Source organism: Anopheles aquasalis, chromosome 2 (genome assembly GCF_943734665.1).
Source record: "Anopheles aquasalis chromosome 2, idAnoAquaMG_Q_19, whole genome shotgun sequence".
In the NCBI taxonomy this organism is placed as follows: Eukaryota; Metazoa; Arthropoda; class Insecta; order Diptera; family Culicidae; genus Anopheles; species Anopheles aquasalis.
The window spans coordinates 23540001-23565000 of record NC_064877.1 but is presented as its reverse complement, the minus strand read 5'-3'; the positions used below and the strand labels follow the sequence as shown (position 1 = coordinate 23565000).

General features: G+C 46.9%; 1 protein-coding gene across 1 annotated transcript in view; it reads left to right on the top strand.

The window, feature by feature from the left end:
• LOC126581739 (microtubule-associated protein Jupiter) overlaps positions 1 to 25000 on the top strand; it is a 101888-nt gene that overhangs the window by 809 nt on the left and 76079 nt on the right. The window lies entirely within an intron of this gene.

Here is a 25000-nt window from a genome sequence, read left to right as displayed (position 1 = left end):
CCACGCCGCTGCTCCTCTGGACGCTGCTGCTGGTTAGTCGTTTTATTTCGTGTTTTTTTTCCTTCGCCCCGCGCACTTGTTGCAAACGTGAAACTCATCGTTTGTTAATTAAAGATCGTTTGTTTTTGGTCGACGAGGGTTGGAAAAAATGTGACCATATCCGTCGCTGATAATGCCCAAATCAATGACTAATATATTTATATTTTTTTGGGGGGGAATTCAAGTATGAATGTCACACACGTGTTTGGGATGCAGTCATAGTACCACCGATCGCACCGCAATTGAAAGTCACCGTTACGTTTCACGTTTATTTATTACCATGAACTTTACGTTTATAACAAAAAAGTTAGCGATAATTACGGAACAATCGAGAGATTCACTTGATTATATCCTGAGGAACTCTCTTTCGACAGTGCGCTGGACATGCCACGTCAATTTCTTTCATAAAATGGAAATAGACGTTCGTTTGTCTTCTCTACTTACTGTACCAACATGCCATAGATTCTTGCGTCAATCAAAATTGGCTGGCAAGAACCTGGAGCTGATGCGTTTGATCTGAACAACTTGTGCTCAGGCGGAGTTGATTGGTGATGGTGCACCGGCCGGTCTGATGCTTGATCGCGTGTACTCTGCTACCTTCTGGCACCCGACATGGGGCTGGGGAGCTCGTTAGGCCAGCGACAGACTCAGAACAAATTGGTTCTCGAAAGCAAACCAGAAAAAAAATCGAACGGCGAGCAAATTCTTCGGCGCACCACAATATCGATCGAAGGGCAGAGAATTGGAATGTGAATCATGTGGTTTTGCTCCGCTCCATTGGTCCAGCCGAGTGCCGCATATGCACTGGCCATGCATAGTCGCTCATGCAGCTCTCCAGATCCTGAATCCATTTACCGGTTGGCCGTAAAGTGGTACCAGCTTGCTCCGGTAGTCTCAATTTATGAAATGTTTCATGACCATCCCGGCTCACGTGTCCGTCAATCCGAGCTGGAACATGGCTAGAGCTCGAGATACATAATGCTGATGTGCTCACCTTCTCTTAATTTCATGCCTGGACCGTTTGGAGCCAGCAACCTGTGAAGCTTCCCTGCAAGAGAGAATGGACCCGAAGGTTACGTTTCACTCAAATGCACCGAACTGATCGAGCTTAGCGATTCCGCGGTTGATCTCGATCAACGGCACGACCTAAACGTCTTATGGTACGTGTATATGTAGCAGAGGGACTCGGCACGGCACGGTCTCAGCGTTAATCTTGTCACTTGTGTTTCATAATTACAAATCCAGCGCCGTGAGCGTTTCGTGGACCGTCGACTGTTCGGAACTTCTGATTCCATTCACCGTTGCCTTACGTGATTACCGTTCGCTCAGAAGTACTCAGACTGCTGCTGCTGCTGCTGCTGCTGCTACGGTTGTCCTCGCCGCGGTGGTGGTCAGGTTTAGCTGGTTCTACTGCGCCACCGTACGTAGGCTTCATCGGCTGCAAACCTGCCCCGTGGAGGTTTTCGCCCAGTTTAGGAACAAGACCTGAACCCCCGCACCCAGTTTGTCCCGTTTGCCGATGGCATGTAGAGTTGATGTAGTAGCAGCTAGTTGCCCGCTCTGGCTATTTATTATTATTCATTCTACCATCATCACGAGAGAGAGAGAGTGTGTGTGGCTAGCACATCGTTGATCGCGATTTGATGTCGATCGGCGAGAAGATTGCGGAAATTATTTAATAGCGGCACCGGAGATACCCGGGGACGTCCAAGAGGAATTCGTCCAGTTTGGAGGGCTTAACATACTCTTTTTCCAATTTTTGCCAGCTCCGATTCCGTACGCTAGTCTAGCAGCAGCAGCAGCAGCAGCAGCAGCAGCAGCAGAAGCAGATGGAAATTATAGAGCACTCACGCGAAGGATTTCAGAACGTTGGCCCCCACTCCAAATACGGGTCCCCCGAAAATGGAACCAAACGGGGCCTAATACACGTTCCAAGTACCTGCTTCGCTAGTGGAGCGATGGAAAAAAAGGTCGACGGATTCAGCATCACAGGCGGAAACCGTGGAACTGGTTTGCCCTGCTCTTGAGCACTGTCCTTGAGCGATTCTGGGAAGAACACACTTGAGCATGTTTTGCGTAAAATTTAGCTCATTATCTGGCACTGGTACGGCCCCAAGGGTGATGATCATACTGACAATGAGCATTTAAGTGGCTCATTAGAATCCCAGGATAACGATGAACGGTCTGGACGAAGAAATGCCTGGATGTCTGGAGGGATGAAAGTTGCAGAGCAGGAGAAGGAGGATGCCAACGCCTCCGTACGTAGCCGCCTCTCGACAGCTCAGTCAGTCGCAGCAGGAGGAAACGGAAGAAGAAAATATCCGACATTCGATGGATGCGTGGGGTTACAATACACACCGCGACAACACCCCACATGCACACGGAAATCAGTGTCAGCAGCAGCAGCAGCAGCAGCGGGGTGCTGCTCTCGGACGGTTCATGGACGGCAATCGGCTGTGAGTCATCGCCGGGGCCAGGAAACGGTGAACTTGGTTGCCACTCCCCTGCTGCCATCCATCCGATGCCATGAATCAAAGGATTCGTCTGTGCATCGGAGGCATCGAAGCGCATCTTGTTGAATGCGCTCGAATGTCGGGCGGTCAAATGGGGGATTATGTTTCCTCTTATTCTCGATCTACTACTCTCGGGACACAAACTATTGTTGCATCATTCATCAGAAACCATTCAATTTCTGCGTATCGTTGGTGTGAGTCCAATGAAATAGCACATTAGATGGAATGGTTACTTTCTTTCTTTTAATAGTTTTTTTTAATTATGTTTAATGAAGGAGATATCTAGTCTATTTTTGTAGCCAAATAATAGTCACAAACCGACTGGTTAATGTTCTTTTTGTGTGAGATTACATTCTTCCGTGAATGAATCATCTCGGTACCCCTTGCTAAACTCAAACTGATCCATACTCAACCTGCTAGACATCCTTTTTATTCTATCGACCTGGCCAGAGTATAATATTACAAACTCCCTTTTTCTTTTCTTTTCCACTCAACTGCACGATAGCCGTAATCTAGAATGGATGAGATGAGAAAAAGTCGCTCGGCTCCGGTTAAAGTGGATGCCGATACTGCCTAATTGATTTCCTTGTGCCCTGAGCATCTGTTGACCTATCCCCGCCCGACCATCTTGCGACTCAGCTGTGTGAGCGTTTGCCGCTGGTGGTGCCGCTCCAAAGACCTGCTGCTTGTGGTGTGTTTGTCTCAGCGTTCGGGTGTTAATTGAGACAATCTTCGTGTTGGAGTGTTCGCCGCATAAGCAGCATTCCTTGGCACTCGCTGACCATAACACTACGGGTCAGTCGCACCGGCTAGAAAGTGTCGAATGAAACCAACCCTTTCCTCCTCCTCCTCCCATCGGAGCACATTTTATCGTTCATTCGTCCGTTGGACCTCCGGTATCGCTGGAATTGGTCGGTTTCTTCGTCAAACACTGGAATCACCGACTGGGATTGTTGTTTGGAGATAGTTTACCTTTCTCAAATACCACCTTCTCCGCCGCACCGTTTACAGTATCATGTACGCCATTGTCTTGTGCTTGTGAGAGAATTCGTGTTGGAACTGAGAACAGGACGCACCGCGCACCGTAAGCATTTGTGTCTCTGTTGTAGACGAAAAAGCGGTCGAAGAATGAAATTGTCGCTTAGTATAGATTCATCGAGAGTGTTCCGGAGACACACGTTCTTTGTCGCCACATGAATGAGTTATGTTCGTATATTCGTTCGTGTTTCGTAGCCAAAGAGCGCAGTTGATGAAGACGCACGATACCGGGTGGGGTGGTGGGATTATGAGTAAGCGGTCGTCTGCTCTGTATCTTCCTCCCATTGAGCCGATGTTTTTAGAACATTTTCTTTTCAATTTCTTTGGTAATCTCTTTGTGCGCACGTTGTGCACGCATCTCGAGTTCCTCCTCGACTGTTTGCTGTCTGTTTTTGTACCCTCGACGGAGGGCTGCGTTCCAGCCGGCGGCTTTTTATTTCACTGCTCTTGCTCCCCGTCTGTCGCTTGGATGGATTGCGGCCCTGGCACGGGTTCTGAGTACCACACGCTGAGGTTCGTCGCGAACTATTAATGCGTTTTTGAATAATTGCTTCGTCAATTGCCTACGAGAATTTTGCGTTTGCGGAGAAATGACAAAGGATAGCATAGGATGCTGCAAGGGAATCGACACTCGCTTCGCGACTCATTCCTTTCGGATTGGATTGCCACTCGTTGGCGTCGTTATTAATCTTAAAACACTCCAAGTGGATCAAACGCAAGCACTGCAAGACTCTTGCAATGATCTTGCGCTTCTTATTCTAGGGTTATTGGCTTCAATCCGACCCTGCTGCTGATCGATGGCGTGTGTGCGTTGGCGGGACATGAACCCCGATGATTGACAGGCGCGGAGTGTGCGGTAAAAGCGCATCGATCGGTACCGCGGTTCACTTCCTGCGCAAGATTAACAGCATTATGCTAAGTGGTGTGTCAGTTCTTGTATTCGTTTGAATGGCGGATACACAACTTTTTGCCGGAGCGGCGCTACAAAAATTGCAATCGTTTTATTATGTCGACCACATTGGCTCGTACTCGCAGATGTTTATGGAAGGAGTTAGTTTCTTTTTTTCGCGAAACACAGTTAATCGTTTTTTTTGCAATACAGCGTAAGAAGAAGCGAGGTGTTTATTAGCAACTTCGTTCGCCTTTTTTTTTGTCATCTTGTAGAGAGAGTCTTCTGCGGACCAGTTCCGAATATATGGCCTTCTTGAGATGCGTTAATAGAACAAGAACCCAGAACTGCGTCGAACAAGCGTCGCCAGTGATTTATGTGGTCGCCACAAAGTGCCGAACCACTTTTAGACCATTTTGGCGACTGTTATGGCGACAGGAAATAGCGAACATAATTGACGTTGTGTTTGTGATACGCTGACCGGTGTCGTAGATGAAGCCACACAGACGGATGGTTCCGCGATGATGATCAGCATCAGCATGATTCATCGATTGTACAATTTAAACAGCTGGCCCAGCTGCTCTGATAGAACGATTCATGCGCCCTCCGTATGTGGGTCACGGGTGCAGATGTTGTTGGATTATTATTTGGCACATCTTGTTACCGGTCTAACGCCACGTTTATCTCGAGGGGAATTTGCTTGCGTTTAACGATTCAGCGTGGCCAATCTGCATGAATTTCTGGCACAAAAAAAGTGCCAGCATGAGCAACCATGCCAGGAAACATTCTCGCCACCGCCCGTTCTAGCTCGATCGATTGACCATCGTCACGTGCCGACATGCAAAGAAGGTGTTTAGAGTGGCGGGGGTTTATAAAGCTTTTAAAAATCGATTATCGCTGTAACCTTGCGGGCACATTCGCGCCTCCCCTGCTCCAAGCTTCAGCAGCCGGTAGCCTGGTTAGAATCGAGAAAGAAGCCACAAGAGTAAAACTACACAAAACACCCAGACGGAGTCGTAAATGAATGGTAGGGGAGAGAATCGATAGCAAGACGCAAAATAGGTTCGTAGCGAGATCTCGCCGAGCCGGTGCTGGGGCTTGACCGCCAGAACCGGCTCTTCGGTCAGTATTCGTGGGTGTTGTGTTGGACCACCTCAGTTTGCTATTGAATATTCGTTTGGAGGAGGCGGGGAAGAGAACGCACACCAGGGAGAAGCATCAGCACGAATGACGCCAAAGGTCGTAGCTCTGGAAATTGATTTTTAGCTACTCCAGCCACTCATTCCGAAATTCCTCGACGGAAGATGGTCTGTTGAGTGGCCACGACGATACGTTTAGCAAACACGGGCGGTCGAACGGGAGTGTGTGGATGATCCGGAACCTGCCAGGGGGCGTTCGAAAGCGCTTCGAAGCGCTTAGACACTTGCTCTCGCGACATCTTCACGAATCCCCGTTACTAGATATACCCTCGGGAGCATCGTGAAGTGTTGGGTCGAGCCCATCTCCTCTAAATCGCTAAAGCCCACTGGAACAGAACTCATTCATGTCCCAGTGGTTGCCTCAGTGTGGCTGGCGGCTAACGGTACACAATCTTGTTGCCTTGGATGGTTCCGATAGGTGTTTTTTTTTCTTCATCTTCTTTTATTATGAATTGGTCGAAAGCTCTAAGGTATATCGGCAGCGCCACTGAACCTCTCCTGACACTGAAGGTGTCAGGTTCCCTCCCGGGGGCGTACAATGCTTATCCTCTCTCTCTCTCGTGATGTCTAGCGATCGATTGACAGACAGGTTGGTCGCCCGTCCATCCGGCCGGTACTAAGGACGATGCTACTGCTTGACGTTCAAGGACAAACCGAGTTGGTCTCATTGGTCGAAGATGTGCATCCCGGAGGGGTCGTTTAGTAACCGTATTTGGTCTCGTGTTTGCTTGCTGTGGACATGTAATAGACGCGGAATTACGGCATCGATATAACTCCGATCCAGAATCGGAGTTCCAACCTTGGCAGAGTCGCCAGGTAACATTAATTTCAATTCCAATGCGGTAGAAATTCCACCAGAGAAGAGCAGTTTGTCCGTCCAACGGGAATTTGCATCAAACGGGGCGCAGAAGTGACGTGGCCGTTGAGGGTTCCCAGGAGGAGGGATCCGTTTAGCCGTTGAACCAGATCGGACAAAGGAATTTGGCGAAGCGCTAGTCCGGCCGCTGGTCCGCGGCGATAACTATAAGCTGCTGAAGGGGGTTTCTGCTCCGCCACTGCCATTTATCTTCCGTGGTACAAATTAGATTCAAATATACAATCACCTCGTGTTAGGTTAGGGGCTAGAACACCACCACAGCTGCTGGCACCTAGGGAAAGGTCCAGCAGCAGCAACAGCTGCAGCATCGCCAGCATCTCTGGCCGCGGTCAGGCGGAATGTGAAATCTTGTGTGTGTTACTTTGCCTATGATTAAGTCGTCTGACCTAACCGCGCTCTTCTAGGCGCGCGCGCGATCTTGCGGCTCTCCCTCATTGTTGTTTGGTCCGGAATGCGGCACAGAATAGAAGTGGGAGAAACACAAGCCATACAAACACAGCCCCTAGCCTACGCGGCATCTCACACTAAACCCTCAACCGTCATGGCGGTTGCTGAAGAAGTTTCGACAAATATTGACCAGCACGGGCCACGGGATGGTAGAGGAGTCCAGGCCCCCATGCTATGCTCGGCGTGAACTCAAGCCGCTGTAACGATGCGTTCCCGCGCACCGCACCGCGACGTCGGATCAACCACAATCCTGATCGACTCGGCGACGACCGGCTATCAGGGAACGGTGTCAGTCAGAGAAGTCGCCATCATTTGACCTGAATTGTGATGCCCGGTTGTCAGCATGCAGCAGTGGCAGGTCACTTGTGTCGACGAGACACCCCCCCACCTGGTGGTTGAAGGAGAGCCCTGGCTCTTCGGGATAATTAGGTTTGCTTAAAGCTTAGAGAGAGAGCGAGCCGCATCTCAAGGGTTGTCATTCCGCGCGACTCGACAGACAGGCTTCGCGGAAGAGAGATGATTTCTTTTCTTTTATTTGAATTCTCGACGATTCGCCGTGAGCAGCAGCGAGGTTTCTTTTCGCACCGCGATCATGCATTTCGCTTGTGACAGAACTAAGCGGCTATCCGTAATTGTCAGTAGAAGAATTTGCCGCTGCATCGCAGTTCTTCGAATTCTTATCGCGCACAGTAAATAGTCTCATCCGGGAGTAGTGTGTCCGGAAGCAGCAACGTGGCGCCTAAACGGTGGCTCAAATTACGGCCACTGTGCTGCAATTATCGCACTACAAGACTACCTGTGACCGTTAAACCGTTTCTGATGCCGCAGGCTGATCTTCGGGCCAGCAGCAGCAGCAGCAGCAGCAGCAGCAGATTAAAGTGTCCGGATGACAGGCGCGCGTATTTTCCTGAACCACCGAGACGCCAATCTGAGATGACATCGATGGTGTGTGTTGCGATCTTGAAATGGTTCCGAAAGGGTCGCTGGTCTGTAGAAGGTCATCGGTACAAACGCACGGAAGCCGTCGCGTCTTCTTATCTTGTGCTCGAGCGATTAGGTTGACGCTTCTGCAAGGCACAGTTAGTTGAGTTATGAGCATTCGCCGATGTTTACTCATGCATCAATAGCTTCTGGATCATATTAATAATATGATTTTATGCTTGTTTTCCTTGTGACAACCAATCTATTTCGCGGATTTTTATGGGACAGTTGGCTTATTCATTTGAGGCAATTTATTTTTCAATTAATGCGCGCTTGTTCCAATAACGATGTGGGATTGTAACGCATGTGCTGCTCGCTGCTGATTCGTGACTAATTGAGAAATTCCGAAGCGAAGACGGTGGTTGGGTGACGCTTATGCAGACGCAGTACAACGCCATCGACAACTCTAGGTAGCCTTCTGATGGCGATAGTTTTGCATTTCCTTCACTAGCATCGAACGCGAGAACACGCTGGTTGGTGTTTGTGGTGTATTTGTTGTTCTGTAGAGTTCGCTCGAAGTTAGAATTTCCAACGACTAACCGATTCGTTACTCCTTATCAGTTCCGGCAACCGCCAGCGTCGTACCAGAGTCTTTCGCTGGCCTTCTTATGCCTGTTAGCTGCTTCGTTCTGTACACCGTTCTGTTTACAGCCCGCACCAGAAAGTGAATGCGTATGCCATGCCGTATGCGTAGAAGGAACCGAACCACACTATCAGCAAGCGAGCGATACAAGCTGAGCCTCGTTTAAACGAGAAAAAAGTCATTCACCAGTCGGACGTCGCGACAAAATTGTTTGCTTCAACGCCATTTCGCTGCATGCGATTGTATATGCGCCATACAGACATTCAACTGCCCCGGCCCCTTGCACCGAAGAATCGAGATTATGGTGGAGGAAAAAAAGGGTTTACAGAAATTAATAACAAATGATTGAGTACCGCAAAACATAAATGACAGATTAAGGTCGACGCCGGGACGCCCAAGTGCCGGTCTGGACTGGACAGTGCCACACGTTCCGAGCTTGGCGTCCCGGCATTGGTGTCACGCGAGCTACGATAGTGTTCCATAGTTACCGGCTGGTATCTGCGTGCTGAGCCCACGTGTTTTATCTGGTGGTGGTCCGTCGGCTGCCGACACCTTGTCGGTGCACGCGTGTCAATGGCCCCTTGGTGGCTAGACGCAGCTAAATACCGGACTCGTTTTTATCGCCATCAACATCGACTGTCGAAGGGGTCTACTGCTTCCTTTTTTTATTCGTTCCATTCTAAGTTCGATTCGAGCGGGGGGAAATGGAGTAATATGCGTAGCATGGTGACGCTACACATTGGGAACGGAACCCTCACCCTACCCCAGTGTGTCCAGTTTCCTTGCCACCTAGAACAACTCGGGGCTAATCGGGAAAAAGGGAAAGTGAGTTTATCAAACCAGCCCCTCTAGTACCTCTAGTCACTGTCATTACGCCGAAATGGACTGTCGGCCAGTTTATTACCCCTTCGCCAAACATCACTTTAAACACGCGCCACACAGCTACAGCATGATGCTATCAGACCACGGGGGAATTCTGAGTAATTGTCTTGCTCATTACATTGCCGATGGCGATCGGGGATAGCCGCGTCACTGATAGATGGATACACGTCACTGTCCACCCTCGGGCAAACGCCATGTTTCCATCACGGTTCCTCGCACGTTATTATCGCGCGCGCCCACTTTCGAGTTTGAAGGGGGGGATGCGATTTGAATATTTCATTGCCCGAAGAGCATCCAAATGGAAATGGATGCATGTGGTGCATATGCATTGCCTGTTACACGAGAGGCTCTTTGTGTTCTCCGATCATCGGTATGGTTATGATCGATTTGAGGTTTAGATGTAACTTGATTTTCATTCGAATTATTCACAAGTGGCCTATAGGAAGAATGTCTATATTCAGACGAGCTATCTGACCCATCTTTCTATCAAACCATACAGGACTGTACTGTTCCCCTGGATAGACGCATCAATTACGTATTCTTCCCTCACATGTCTATCTGGCCACTAATCTGTACTGCTCGGGGCCATAACTTGCAACAGTTCAATCAAGTGAATTGACGTTGGGGGTTGAAACTCTGTCAATTATCTATTAACGAGCCTTTCGGAAATCGAATGGGGTGCACTGGACTCTTCAGTTGTCTTCCCGGGCCCTTCCTACTCATTGCAGTGTTAGCTAACCTCTCGTTTCTAATGTTTTGTGGAAGTAATGGCTATCATATATGGTGCTCAGAGAATGTCGGACTTTTGAAGTCACTGACAGTTGTGGTTCGTTAGGGTGCTATGCTATCCTTCACTCTGGCCACTGACACGCCTCCCCATTATCATTGGAGGTTAACGGAACTTTGCCTTCGATCGATGTGTGTTTCGGATGCAAGCGGAGAATGCAAGCTGGCACATATGTTGAAACTGAATGGTGGATGACGACCATGATAAGGGGGGAGGCAGCCTTATCAAATCTGTCACACAAAGTCAGCCCGCTCGCACACATCCGCTTATCCATCCGACGCTCCATCCATTCCAACCTTGACTGGCTGGCAGGCCGGCAGTTTCGTGGACTGTGTACACTCATTAAAGTACGGCACACAAACAGGGGAAGCTGCAGTTGACGGGGGCAGCAGCTGCGAGAGTGCAATCTGTTCTGTGAGTCGCGCGGTATCCATGAGATGACACATATCAGAGAATGATGACAATTATTATCTGTGCGTCCACGAGCAAGCAAATAGCTTGACAAACGACGCGGTGACAGCGCTTTCCCCCCTTTGCCGGTGACCTCCTGCGGGTGGTGATACAATTACGAACCGAACATCACCAGAGGCGTGATTGGCGCGAGGGAGAACGGGAACTCATTTCCTGCAGTGACTAAACCATCAAATAAACAATTTGCACCGTAATTGCAGTGCAAGTCAAATTAATGGGGGGAACGAGTGTTGTAGCGGGTTGTTGTAAATGTTCTAGCTATTAATTTTGTTCATCCAACCATGGCCCTAATTGCTTTCTTTTTCGTTCTACTTTCCAGGTACGTACCGAATCTTGGAGCAAGTGAAGTGGGATTTTTGTAAAAGGATCAGCCGCAGATCAGTAAGCTGGTGCATCGATGGAGAATGTGTTCATCTCTTGAATCCTATAACTCTGCCATAATAATCACCTTGTTAAGCCTTCTTGCTGCATCGAATCGTGCTCTCAGCAAGGGCCGACAGAATCTGATGACTTGGTGTTGCAATGCCATAAACGAATGCCGTTATTTGTGCATTCGTTTCAGTAGATTTTGGGAGGATTACCCTTTTATGGATCCGACCTTCTTTCGAACTTGGTTCGCTGGATTGGTTCAAGTACGACGAATCAGGTTTTTATTTTATTTTTTGATGATTTTGATTTTTTAACATATCATGTTACCAATATGCTTATTTATAACATTAATGGGATTTTTTTAACTGATGTGGCAGTTAGTTATTCCCAAACGAAATGCAGTTGCAGAAGCAATGACAGCCAAATGTTTTAATTTCACAAAAAATAAATTATGACCCAGCACGACTAACGAACGCATATTAAACAGAACTAGTTTTGCATGGTTTTGCTTTTATTTTTCTGCGTTCCTAAGGATCGACGATCATAAACTGTTGGTCCACACTCGAAATATCCAGAGCCAGGGCATGGGGTTGACTTGAAATAAAAAAACAGACTGGGCGAACCAAGCAGCTGAACTGATTAAATTGCTTTTTCATGCAGAGAAGTTGGTAATAAAATTAAAGAACGTCTGCCTGCCACCTTCCTGCGGCGTTGGTTTGTTGGTGGGTGGGGGATGGCCACCGTGAACTGGTTCGAAAGTTTGCACAAAACAGAATGGGTCCGCAAACCGCTTGATAAAGAAAGCTATTTTCTGTGGGAAGACGAAGAAGCAACAATGCAAATGAGATCGCTTGTCCCCGGTATGAAGCCATTGGCAGCGGCCAGTCGGACAACGTGTTCCTTTTTTTCCTTTCGAATACTAATTCTTGAACCTGAAAAGACTCCCGAAAGGCCTATCAAAATGGCGATGATTTGCGATTCTTCATGCAATTACGGTAGCAGACTGGGTTCATTTTTTGCTCTTCAACTATGCCTTAAAAGTTCCAAATTTCTGTAGCCGGGGCTGGGTTGATGACACTTTTGCATCGTCGCACCAAAGTTCAAGACCCTCATCTGCATTTTCCCGGATCCTGTTGCTCGGCGCAGGACCGTGCCGAACGGGCGGAATACGGAATTGAAGGTTATATGCGGCCGCGGCCGCATACCCACATTGCATGCACAACAAGAAAAGGGATCGCCAAAGTGTGTTGCTGCCTCTACCTGTCCTCTGCCGGTCAGCGAAGATCCCGGTTGCGGTTCTACCAAGAACCATCCAGGCACTAGCCGCGCACCCCTCCCACCATCATCGTGATCGTTTGTATGTTTTCTGTTCTGTCAAGCGTAACCGACGTCCGGAGCGTCCGTCAAACGGAAGAGAGACATAATTTCAGCTGCACTCTGGGGCACGGTCAACACGTCCGGCCACGAATCCGCCTCGACCGTAATCACTGATGATGTGGTGGCGAAGATGTGGTTACTGCACGGATGATTCGATGTTCATGTTTGAAAACCCGGCGAGAGTTTGTGGTAACTGGTGTCGCGTTTGCTCATATTACTGTTCCTCAAATCGAGAGTTGCTTCGTGCCCCGTTTGTTGTGCTCCGTCTGGCTGGCTGGCTGGTTGGCTGGTCGGCATTTCAAGGATCGTTCTGGACCTTGACGACATCGGGCGAGTGTAATGAGATCCGTCGTATGGCCAGACTCTTATTCTTGTGCCAAGGGGATCATGGAATTCTTACATTTTGCTGATTGAGGCGAACATTGCTGCGCGCCATGTCTAGCCGTTCCACCAGTCCGGCATTGGGGGACTGGGAGATAAGACGCTGCTCGAGATCGAGCGGAGGATGTGTCTGGCCATGGGTAATCGTCTGCGATGCCGGTCTGCTGCGGGCACGGTAACGAATGGTGATAGTTGTTAATGACTAGCGGCCAACAGCGCATTGTACGACAAGGCCTTTCCATGGTCCATTCGTAATGTAATACTAGATATCGTCGTTGGTCGCGGGTCGATTCTTGAACTTCGCTGATTACGGCGACCGGCTTCAGTCTGCGGGATCCCCACGCTTACATCTGTGACTCTTGTTGGGGCGTTGCGTTGGTTCTTAGTATCGTGACAGTTGAATATGACTTATTGTGGTCGGCTCATTATTGTCATCCTTTGCCCATTTTTTTGCGTTGGGGCCTTTAAGGTCGAAGACTTGCTTTGTAGGCGTTATTGATTTGTTTCCTTATTCTTGGCCCCTTTTTTGAACTGGCCAGACAGAACGGTAGGCTCCGTTCCAACGAGAATAGATTTCTTGTCGTCTCCGTATCGTTCTTGTTCCCATTCATTCGGTATCGTAAATTCCGAGACACCAACTGAACCCAATCAATCCATCGGCTTGTACCAAACCGTTGATTCTAGTGATTCAGCAACCGGCTACGGGTCGGTGCTTCTGGTGATTGGTAGTCATCAACGCCAGAAATGACAGCTCACTGGTATGCACCGTGTACCGTTCGCGTGTCACTAATCAGCTGTTCGTGTTGTCCTGCAACGCCTTCTCCACCGGTTCCGCCTTCGCCTGGCAGCCAAATCCTGCCAGTTGGCAGCAATTTTAGCTATTTTGTAGCCGGCCGGTTTGTTCTCGACCCCAAAAATCGGCAACCCTGGACGACAACAGCATTCGAGGCCACTCTTTCGCGTGTGGTACCGGAGCATAATTGAAAACCCCATCACGAAGCAGCGCCGGTGCCCAAATACCCTCCGTCTCCTCCCTAACACCCTGACGTTCGAAGGATTTATTTTCGCTTTTCAAATGCTTCACTCTTTGCCGGTTGATTATGGATACTACTCTTGCTGCTGCCGGCTCAGACCGTCATCATTCGTTCATTACGCCGGCGAGCTGGCAGTTTTCGATCATCACGTACCAACCGGACATGTCCGTTGGATTTTTTTTAAAGTTGTTTATTTTGTACTCCACGTCCGTTGCTGCATGTAGCGTTACCACCGCCTGGTGGACATTTATCAATCGCTGTATCCATTCGGATATTCATCCAACGCATACCGACCCCATGGAAGTTGATGTTGGGCGTTTGGTTCTCTTCAGGCTCCCCAAACGCCGCTCCTACAGTTCAAATCCTCTCTGCTAAGCGTCAAACGTAGTGCTTTTGCTTTTTCGCAGTTTAACGATGTTTTTTTTTAATAATTTTATTCGTCCCACGCGATTGTGCCTGTCACCGGTGCATTGGTGGGTGTAGGATCAACCAGCTTTTGATTTCAGTTATTTCTCGCACGTCGTCTGCAGACGGAGAGACTGGCAAAGTTATTGATTTCCGCTTGCATTCGCGTGAAAGGAAAAGTGAATTGAAGTTTCATTTTCATTATTAGCACATAGCAGCGACGCAACTGCCGTGGATACAAATGAGTTTTCGATTTCGTTAGCGAAAATGACTAATTGATTAGCGATCGTTGCGTTCGTGTAGTGCCTCTCTGATTAATGATTTGAAATGTTGTCAAACCAACATTAAACATTAGTTTTATGATAACAAACATGCATCTGATTACAATTTGTTCAACCGTTTTTTAATATTAACTTTTCAAATTTTAGTTAATTTCGTACGCGATCTAAATGGACTCATTCTTCTGAGCGACATTGGGCGTAGTAAACAAAACTTGTCTGATATTTCAATATCAGCTGTTTAAATATAATTTCTCGTGATGTCGCTATGCTCGCTTTCAACAACGTCATGACACCGGTTTCCGCCTCAAAACTGGTTTGCGGTTGGTGTTCTCGTTCACCGACGTCCTCGTCGTCGTCGTTGTCGTCGTCGCTTGCACTTTGTTTGTCTTTTCTCGAGTCTCAAGACGCGATCGTGCATTGCATGCATATTTCATGATGCACACACAGCTTCGTTTACGATCTTTCGTTTGTTCGTTTCGACCATAAAGGGACACATTCATGCCAGCATTAGCAAGTGACGGAGTGCCATGGTTGAATGCTTTTGCACCTAGGAAACACAATAGTATCCCTTTTTGTGCGTCGGTAACCACTGTGCAATCGGACGTCTGCATCGACCCAACACACAAATCAATCGAGTTGAAGCGACAGTGAGTGTAGTAGCTTTCCACACTGGAGCTTTTCCACACAATTCGACGTCGTGTGGAGTAGCCGCTAATGCACGATGATTAAGAAATAATGATAAAAAAATCTCAATATCGCGAAACCACCAATCAATCAACATGATACGGATACGGATACGGTGGGAGCCCTGTGATCAAGTTACGATCAAGATCGCAAAACATGGGAAAGTGCCGGCATATGGACTGTCGTACGCACACGGTTCCTGGATTGATCGATTGGTTCTGGCCCCGTGGCCTGGGGCGATAAAGAAAGTGCGTTAAATCGGAATAAATGCCTCGCACTAATGTAGGTCACCTTCGCCGATGCAGCAGCATAAGTGAAGAGAAAACGCATTCCCGAAATTGCAAGGCCATGCGTGAGATCGGCTGTACGGCTGTGCCAAAAACTGTCTATTTAACGGTTGATAATCACGACGAACGACGCTGTCCATGGTCTTGAACTTCTGTCCTCTGGTATGGCTAGCAAGTATGTTATGTCCCAGCGAGGGAATTTACATACACACGTAATTATAACTGGTCCCGAAATTGGTTGTAGTCCAGCCCAAAAGTAATTTCACCATTCGCTATATGAAATAAATTGCGAAAGTCGTGCAGTTCCACCTTTCGGGAGAACCTGAAATCGGAATGGGATTGGCGGATGGTACGATAGCCCCAGTACTTGCCATTTCGCCGTTGACATTTCGGGCAAAATTTGGGTCAAGTTTTCCGAACGTAAGAAACCTGAATTGAGGCGCTATGGCGCTACGCTGTGAACCGGAATTTGTTGCTAGTGTTCGATTCTGGAATCGCGCCCAGGTAGTTGGGCTGGGAAAGCTGTTCCGGCACCATTGGATTCTACAGATTGAAACCTGTTTTGAAACAGCATTTCATAATCGAAAAGATTTCCAATAAATGTTGTATCGCTGCCGGCGTCGCCCGAAGAACGTTTAGAGACTGGTTCTATGTGAATAGCCAACCTTCTGCAGCGATCTGTGGCTCGTCCGTGAAGGGAAAAGCTTGTTTGGCAGTGGTGTTGGGACAGGTCCGGTAGATCCTCCGCAACTCGTTTTGCATAACATTTGCCTTCGAATCCATATTTGGATATTGCTTGAGCGCGCACGTTCCAGTGCGCGCCTCCAGTACGTCGTCTTCTGCATATTGGGTAAAATTTCGCGTGGAACGTGTTGTGACACTCGTTTACCGAAGTGACGGCACGCGGCGTGAACCTTCTGTAAGTTGCAATTTAAATTTATTTTTTTCCTGCACTCGCTCCCCAAAGAAAGCGCGCGCTGCACAAAGCATCTAGCAAAATGGGTCGTTACGGACAGATCCACGGCCCGGACCAGACCGTGGACGGTGACGAATAGCTGCTGCAGATGCTTCAGATCCGCAGCCTCTCTTACTCTTCTCGCTTGGCTTGGAATATGGTGATGCAAACGAATGCATGCCGGCCGGTACGGGTCGAGGTGACGCGAACGCATGTGACGATGGATTAATTGAGACGTCAGGGGGGCGCCTTGAGTTGGAAGAAACGTTCCTTTTTTGGGGCGCCAGTTGACGCGCGTGTTCGTAACGATTATATTTATTGAGCGCGTCGTTTTTCGCTCGGCCTCGTTCGATTAATGGTGGCGATAATAGGCAAATGACGGCAGCGTTCTCGTCTGTACGAAAGGCACTGTTCTCCTCGACAACTGGTTAGCATTTTGCAATAGCCGTCTAGGCTTATCTGTGCCAAGATAAGCTTGCAATTCTTTACATTCAGTAAGATTTCAGTGCAAAATGAGCCTACAAATGGAAAACTTTTACTTCTAATAGAATATAAAACTGATTTAAATATTTATTTATTCTTAGTTTGCTTTGCATTTAATTGAAAAGATGAAGTAGACAATTATGCACGTTAATTCATTGCTGGCAATAAACATAAAGTGCTCTTTAATGATTGAAATCAAATTCGATCTTCTATATATTTATCCCTGACAACGATTCTTTTCTAAAATTCAAAGAAACATTCTGTATCTGTTCCACAGCCTGTTTCATGCTCGATTGATGAACATTAAATAGTCTCGACAGCATGCAGTCAATCCTTGCCTAGCCTCTATTACTTTCCGGGTCCATACAGACACATAAGGACCCTTAAGTAAACCTTCCACGAAGCCTTGAGATTCAATTTCAAAGTAAAAAAACCGGCGCGGAAGTAAACAAACGATAGAAAAACAAGAACAAACAGCCGGTTGTAGAATGCCTCCGAAGGGTTAAACTGGCTTCGAAATGGCCAGCTGCAACCACACTTTGCTGTGTTCTAACAGGTTCTCCGGTGGTGCTACGTTCTTGGAGTAACTCGTATAGCATGTCGTGACGGTTTTGATGCAAGGTTCGTGACGGTGCCATATGTGTGCAGTAGGGCGTCCGGCTAGGGCGATCCTTTTCTTACTCCTTGGAAGGAAGCGTTGATTCAGTCTGGTCTGCATCAGGTCAAGTACCGCCAAGTATAATGCAAACGTTTCGTGGAATGGGCCAGGACCTTCAGTCCCGTCCAAAGGTAGTTGACCAGACATAGGTGCGTAATCGTAAATAATGGCACTACAGCAGTGACCCTAACTTGTGGTCGTCTAGTACGGACCTTCCAGTTTGTGTCTCGGGTTCCCATAGGATAACGGACGTCCAGTGGACCTCGTACTACGATTGGTCGCCTTTACTTTACAGTTCAAAGTTATTTAGTTTGTAGTCAAAATCGTGCTCGTAAAACTCGAGCCGTGGCCCCTCTCCATACTCGCACAAACATACGGTACAATCATCGAACGCAGGGATAAGCAGTCCGCCGATAAAACCGTGAAGCAGTGTATCGTTGGTTATGGGTCTGCGTTTCATACGGAAATGCGGCTGCGCCATATTCATTGTCGTCTGGACTCTGGCATGTGGACGTACGACGAGAGCAACGGAACGGGTGGTAGAAATCGATTGTTTGCAAAAACAGTTGCCCAGACTCTTAAGTGTTTCCTCACTTCACCCACCACCTCACAGTCCCTCGTAGAGGCCGTTGTTTAACGATGGGATACGCGCCATTCCAGGGAAATTGTTGCCAAGGGCGTTCCAGGCGATGGGTTTCGGATGCGGTCGATTGAAGACGAAGGAACCGCGATCGTTCGAGGCTGTTTCACGATCAACAATGGATCTTCTGCCTGCTATCTTGTGAATGCTGCGTGCTGCGACTTGATATATGGTGTACGGGATTTTGGACTCCGCTGCAAAGTGATGGTGATTCTTCTCCCGAAAAATCCGTGTTCGAGATCCGTATTCGTCAGTATTCGTCGTGATTGATTGATTATTATAGTTTCCGCATCATCACGCACGCATGGTTTGGAGGGGGTAATGGTGGGTATAATTGAAGTTTATTGAGCATTCAAGGTGTATTATTTGCGTATTACACATGCGGTCGTGTCGCATCTGCCAATGGTTCGACCTTCGCTTACTCACTCTTTTTCTTTGGATTTTTGTTGGTGTTGCTTATGCTGCTTATGTGTTCTTCTGTAAAAGTAACATTTGAAGGCAAACCATATGGAAAATTACAATTGGTCTCAACTCAATAAGTAGATCTATTAGTGTCGCATCGCAAATGAATGATGCGATGTTTGAATATCAATTTCTTTTGAACTGATGGCTCAGCATGACTGTCGAAACATTAAATTAATCCGTTGGGCGACGATCTTCACAAGGGACCAGTATATCGTTTTTTAATCTACGCCTCTAACATAATTGATAATGGATTAATATTTCACTAAACTGCTTCTCAGAAAACTTTCTCCGCTCCCGCCGAATATTTATTCGCTTCTTATCATCGTATAATTATCGCATTAGATCGTGAGATCGTTTTCGAATCGAGTCGTATTGATGGAAATTGAATTTTTAGTTTCGAAATGATGGTGTCCATTTGATGAACACATTGCAAGATGCGCTAGCCGTGCTTCCCACCCTCCAAATCAGACGAACCAGTTGCAGTTAAAAGGGATCGACCGATCTGTGATCGGAAATGCTCCGCGATGGCGGAATATTCATGTTTTGGGTAATAAAATTTAATGGAAAATGTCATGTATCGGGGTGATCGAATCGCGCCGGGCAACCTTTCGAGCATCTCCGCTCAGAACAACAGCCACTCCCGCCTTTAGCGGCGACGATGCAGACGGATCTCGCTCGAGGGCAGACCGAGACCGAGGCAGCATCAGAAGAACCGTTATTCTCGAGGATATAAATTAGTGACGGTGAAGAAATCGCAGTCCGCCCAAAGTTTTCGTCCGGTCGATCCAGCGGAAGAAGAAGCATGTTTAATCGAAGACGAAGACGAGCATGGGCAGCTCTTCGGTTGGATCAAAATCGGTTCAGTTCTCTTCGTTTCTCAACATGTGCACTTATGCACCCGCTGGTCAGCTGATCGGAGATGGAGCAACAGAGATGGAAACGAATTGACAGACCTGGGATAGTCAGTTCGATTGTTTGATTATGCTGATCCTCCTTTTTGGATGTCGTATCGCTGCGAGCGTCGGGTTAATGAAAATGAGAAATTGGGCCAACGTATCGTCAGATAAATGTCTGCTCAGTTTGTTTTTTTTTTTTTTGGTGGATCAACATAAAAAATCGAGAGCTTGTTTTGATATCATCTTCTCCAGTCCACTTCAGATCGTGGTTTGATTATTTATCTTAAACCGCACCCTTTAGTCGCTACATTCCCCGCCGGGGGCGGGGAGGGAAGCTGCTAGATGGTGAAATCATTGTTCTTCGGAATCGTTTATCGCCGAGTGTCTAGACGCATCCAAGTCGCGAAACTTCTTCCAGCGCTTTCCGTAGTAGGGACGGAGTGGCGGATGTCAGGGGGAATCCAACGCGCTATGGCACCCTGATCCGTTTCTTCAATCCATTACCAGCAATTATTTGCCTGTTGGTTCGTTCCTTACGTGAGCATAATTTATGGGAGATGCTATCGGGCCTCGTGCCATTGGCTTGGAGTTGAGTGGAGGTGAAGCAGCATCAACGCGCAGAAAATGAGAAGCAGAAGAAGCAGCGTAGAGGTGGAGATCGATCTTCGTCTTTTGTGATCCTCCTTGTGTGGTGGCGTTCTGGCTAGTGCTAGCGAGGTTCGAGACATTTTGCACTTCACTCACTCCCAGGCGGAGTCTGCGGTGGATCGGTATCCACCAGGAGGATTTAAATGAATGATCGTTTCGTAACGCGACGTTCTCTTCCCGGTCGCACAGAGCCTTTGCACCTTTCATTTGGCATCAAGCGATCGTGATCGCTGTGCATCTGTTTATTGAGAGGCTTCACCGGGAAACGGGCCTTGAAGGGTTTCTATTTGTCTTTCAAAACTCTTCATTTCTGATGAAGTAATTCCCTCTCTAACACTCATTTTCCTACCTTTCCTCTCTCCCTGTATCTCTCTCTCTCTCTCTCTCTCTGAGCCTATTTATGCACATTGATATTCATGGGATTTTTAGTTGACGTGCTTAAACCACAACACGCCATCGTACGCTTGAAAACTGCAAGTCAGTGGATTTGGACGAGGACATATGATTTCCTGCCTTTGCCTTTCGAGATTGCAATTAAGGTTGCTGCAGGCTTTGTTAGTAAACGCACCACCTCGGAAGGCACAAGGGTGGCAATCAGAGATCGATTTCATCAGATGACAATGTCAGGATCGGAGTGGAGCGGCCGTTCCCCTTTTTTACCTCGTCCAATGCGTGTTCACTTTCAATTCCTGTACCGGCAAAGTGCTCCATTGCGGCTGCTAACTGCTGCACATTATTGCCTCGCTATTTCGAAATGCTCCATCCATCAGCTGCGTGACATGAAAGTGCATATATTAACTTCGTGCACATATTTGTGGAAGCGGCTTCGCTGCGTAGGTTTTCCTATAGAGGAGTTTTATTTGTATATTAAAAATAGTTCTTATTAAAGAATGTAAATAGCACTCTTCAAATAATGTAATTAACGTAAATAATCATGAAATGTAAGTATGCCATAAACAATAAAACGTTCCTTGTAACGAACTACAGTTGTACATATTTGTTTCATTCATTTTGCTGATCATTACTTACCTATGGCATAGTAGTGAAAGTAGTAAATCCTATTCGGCTCAGAGCCAAGAGCCAGAGTTTGTTAGGAAGTAACAGAACAGAAGTAACAGCAGTCAATTAGGCAGTCAATCAACGACAAAGTACAACGAGGAGGAATGAAAATATTTCCGATCGATCGGATATTAATCGGATACGCTTTTGTGTATTGAAATCATGTTACACGATGTGTTGCATGATGTAGCCTGCTCTGAGAATATTTAAGCGAGAATAGGATTTCTGCAAGCTTTTCCACTTAGCCCTCAGAGAAAGGCCAACAGGAAAAGGTTAAAAAAATATTCCATTTTCCACAGGATTCTCTGATTTTCCGAAATCGCCTTCGGCAACCGGCAATTGTTTCCTGCAATGCCCGATAGGGGCGCTGTTTTGCCCCTGAAAGTATGCAAGTGTTTGCACTGCTCGAAATCTGGTGCTGTCGAGCAGTTTTGAAAAAAAAAAATTCCGCGAAAAATCCGCGTTAAATTCCGCGCCGCGGCTCGAGCCCCAAACGATTAATTTATCCGAAGAATATCAATTTGTGCTTAATTTATAATTTATATTTAATTGTTATATAATTATCCCCTTCGCTAGCCACTACTTTTTACCAAATTGGCTAACCGCGGGACCGGGAAATCAACGGAAAATGAGGAAAACCCCGTATGCGTTTACGATCAATTTTAATTATTTATTTTCTTCAATTTAATACAAAAATTAGATGCACTATGATTAACTATTTTTGTGGTACTCTTAATAGAGTTGTTAATTAGATTGGTGTAGGAACTTGTTGGATTCTGGGATTTATAAAAAAGAACAGTTTTAACTAAAAGGAAAATGATCATTGTCATTTGGTAAAGATAGCGAACCGGATGGTGGGTGTGGTGCGAACGATTTACTCGTAATTACGCTCCACGAACAAATGTTGTCGTACAAATGTTGTGGAAGCCTGCCGTGCTCTTATCTTACCAAACCGCCGTGCCTCTGGCTACCATCGATCTTACCTTCCCGACCCGATGATCGAACACTTGTTATGGGGTGTTTTGCGAAAAATAGGTGGAAGAAAAAAGACAGGCAAAACTCACGCCTTCAACATGTCCACGGCTACCGGTGTTGTTATGATGGACTGTTCCTGTCCACCGCAGGGAGACCGTAGGGAGCCTATTGGAAGAGATAGTATCTTTACGACCGTATCTTATCTTTATTGCGTCTATCTACCTGGGCCGGCCTTTAGATTGTCGGGGGTCTCGGGGTGTAAACCACCAACTCGACCAAGCGGAAGGGAGGCATGGAATTAAGTCCTGCGGGCGCCTGTGTGCGACTACCTGTAGCCTGTCAACGATGGGCCGATGGGTTTATAAAGAGTAACCTACAATCGGTGGACGATCGCGGCAGGATGGTATCTTGCTGCGATTTTACAGACACGTTCGCACGGCTATGATCGCACGGCGATGTAGGCTTAGAAACGACGCGACATCGGAATCGGAAACATAGCTTGTCCAAAATGACACCTGTTACGTGTTGATCGTGCGTGAGTGTCACACACAGGTAATGGCAGCGAGAAAGAAAGACCACGAATGAGAAAACATAACTCGCAGAACGGCCGTAAAATTACCTGTCTAATGGTAGGTTAGTGTTAGCCTTACTTCGAGCGTTGACAAAGACCGAGCGTGTAGGAGACACCTTCTACGGTTCGGTGCTTTACGATCTGACGGTTTATGTCCGCTTTCCTGTGCCACCTTTCAAATGATGCTTTTATGGATCGCATCTTCCGTTCATAAATGAACGAACGGTGTCTTTTTGAACGCCGCGTGTCCCGTTGTCGTGATACAATTGCCCAGCATGGATGACGCTGCATCGTGGAAATAAAGCATTACGATTACGCTTTGCCACAACACAGTGATGGCACGGTGCACGCGGTTGTCCCACTAGCCCGCACTCGTGTGCTTTTCTTTCAACTTCCTTTCAAATACTTTCATCGAGCTGTATAGAGCATCGGGAGGGAGCTGCAGTATGTAGATTAGATGACATTTAACTGCACTCTCGAGGGTGTGCGATGTGTTTTGATCGGCGCTGGAAGGGTGAAGGGATCGGCAGGCCCTTAATGTGTGCCCGTAAAGTGTCTTCATTAGTGGTGTGTCTCATAGCACGGGTGTTGTCATTACGGTTGTAATTTGAAGGAAGCCTAGCGAGCAGCCGAGGTTGACAAAAAGAGTGTCGCTAGATGATGGGTTGAGCGAAGCTAAAAGAATTGTAATGCATTAGGACAAATGGTTAGCGCTGTCGGCTCAGTCGGCTGGTACACCGTTGCGGCGTCAAAGAAAATTAATGAGGCTCGAAGAGAAGCTATCTTTTGAGTTATGATGATTATTCGTCGCTATTATTCGATGCTTGTGACAGTTATTATGCTACGGCAGGTTTATGGGACAGCATATTTTGAACTGGGGCATTAGTATTGTTTGCAGTGATGGTGAAAAACTTTTTTATAAAATTATAACATACTTCAAAACAGCAGATATATTGTGTACTATTTCCAAGACAAATGGATTTTACTTTTCTTTATCATCAACAAAACAAAAACACCCAACGATCAGCTTCATATTTTTCTATGACAACGCTTGGTATTGAAATGTTATCCTTTATTTCGAAAGGCATTTCCAATTGGAACATGGAAACTCTGGATCAAATCCGTCTGCTGCATTTTACCAAACATAAATTCCATCACGATCGTGTGAGCAGCGCAGGTGTTCAACGTTAGATGATAGCGAGACTTGTGAACACGGTTCGACTCGTGCATTTCTGCATAACCACGTAACACCCTTTTAAGGAACTGTTAACAGCTGTTGAGCGAATTACTTTCAACACGATCATGGTAGATCTTTTGTGCTCTCCGTTGGCCGATGGTGCCTGGTAACCTTTCTCTTCAGCTAACACTGCCGCTAACTCCTGCAGCGCTTAATTTGGTTCGGAGAATTTGTTTGAACATTCTTGCCTAGCACACTGTGTGTGTCTCAGGTGTCTTTGTGGTTTCGTGTGGTGTATGCTGCAAAACACGAAGCGATCATTCCCAATGGGATCATGTAATGGAACATGTTAATGGAGCATGTTGATACAGTAGCGTGTAAGGAAGCTGTTTGGCTGTCGCTCGAAACTTACCGCATTGAATGCAAATCTGTTCCCTGCGACGAGATGAAGTTCAAATGTTTTACGATGTCTCTGCAATAAAATTTATGAACGTTTGTAAGGCGATGCCACGACTGTAAGTTATATAATGAATTTTATATGATTCGTAATACATTTAGTGGATTTCACATTCATAAATGTCGTATGCATTATAGTTATATTGAGATAAATATATGAAATAGTACAATGCTATTCCTATTTTTATCAGACAAAGGCCAACAGTGGTTTGATTAAAGATCTTACACTTTATGCTCATTGCGTTTTCGTCTATGGCTCCATGTGTCATTGAAACTTCGCCATCTCACAGTCCATTGTACAGCGTCCAACTTTGTCAGCATGAATGTTGGCATTATGCTTGCTGTGGTGTATCCGGTTCTTGTTCAGCGATATGTGCATGTCGGTACCCTACTTCACTAAAGCTAAGCTTCAAATGCAAACCGCTTTAGTCTTTCCCGGCTTTCGAATCCTCGCTTGAAGCGATTCCGGGAAAAAGACAAGGCACGGAGATAA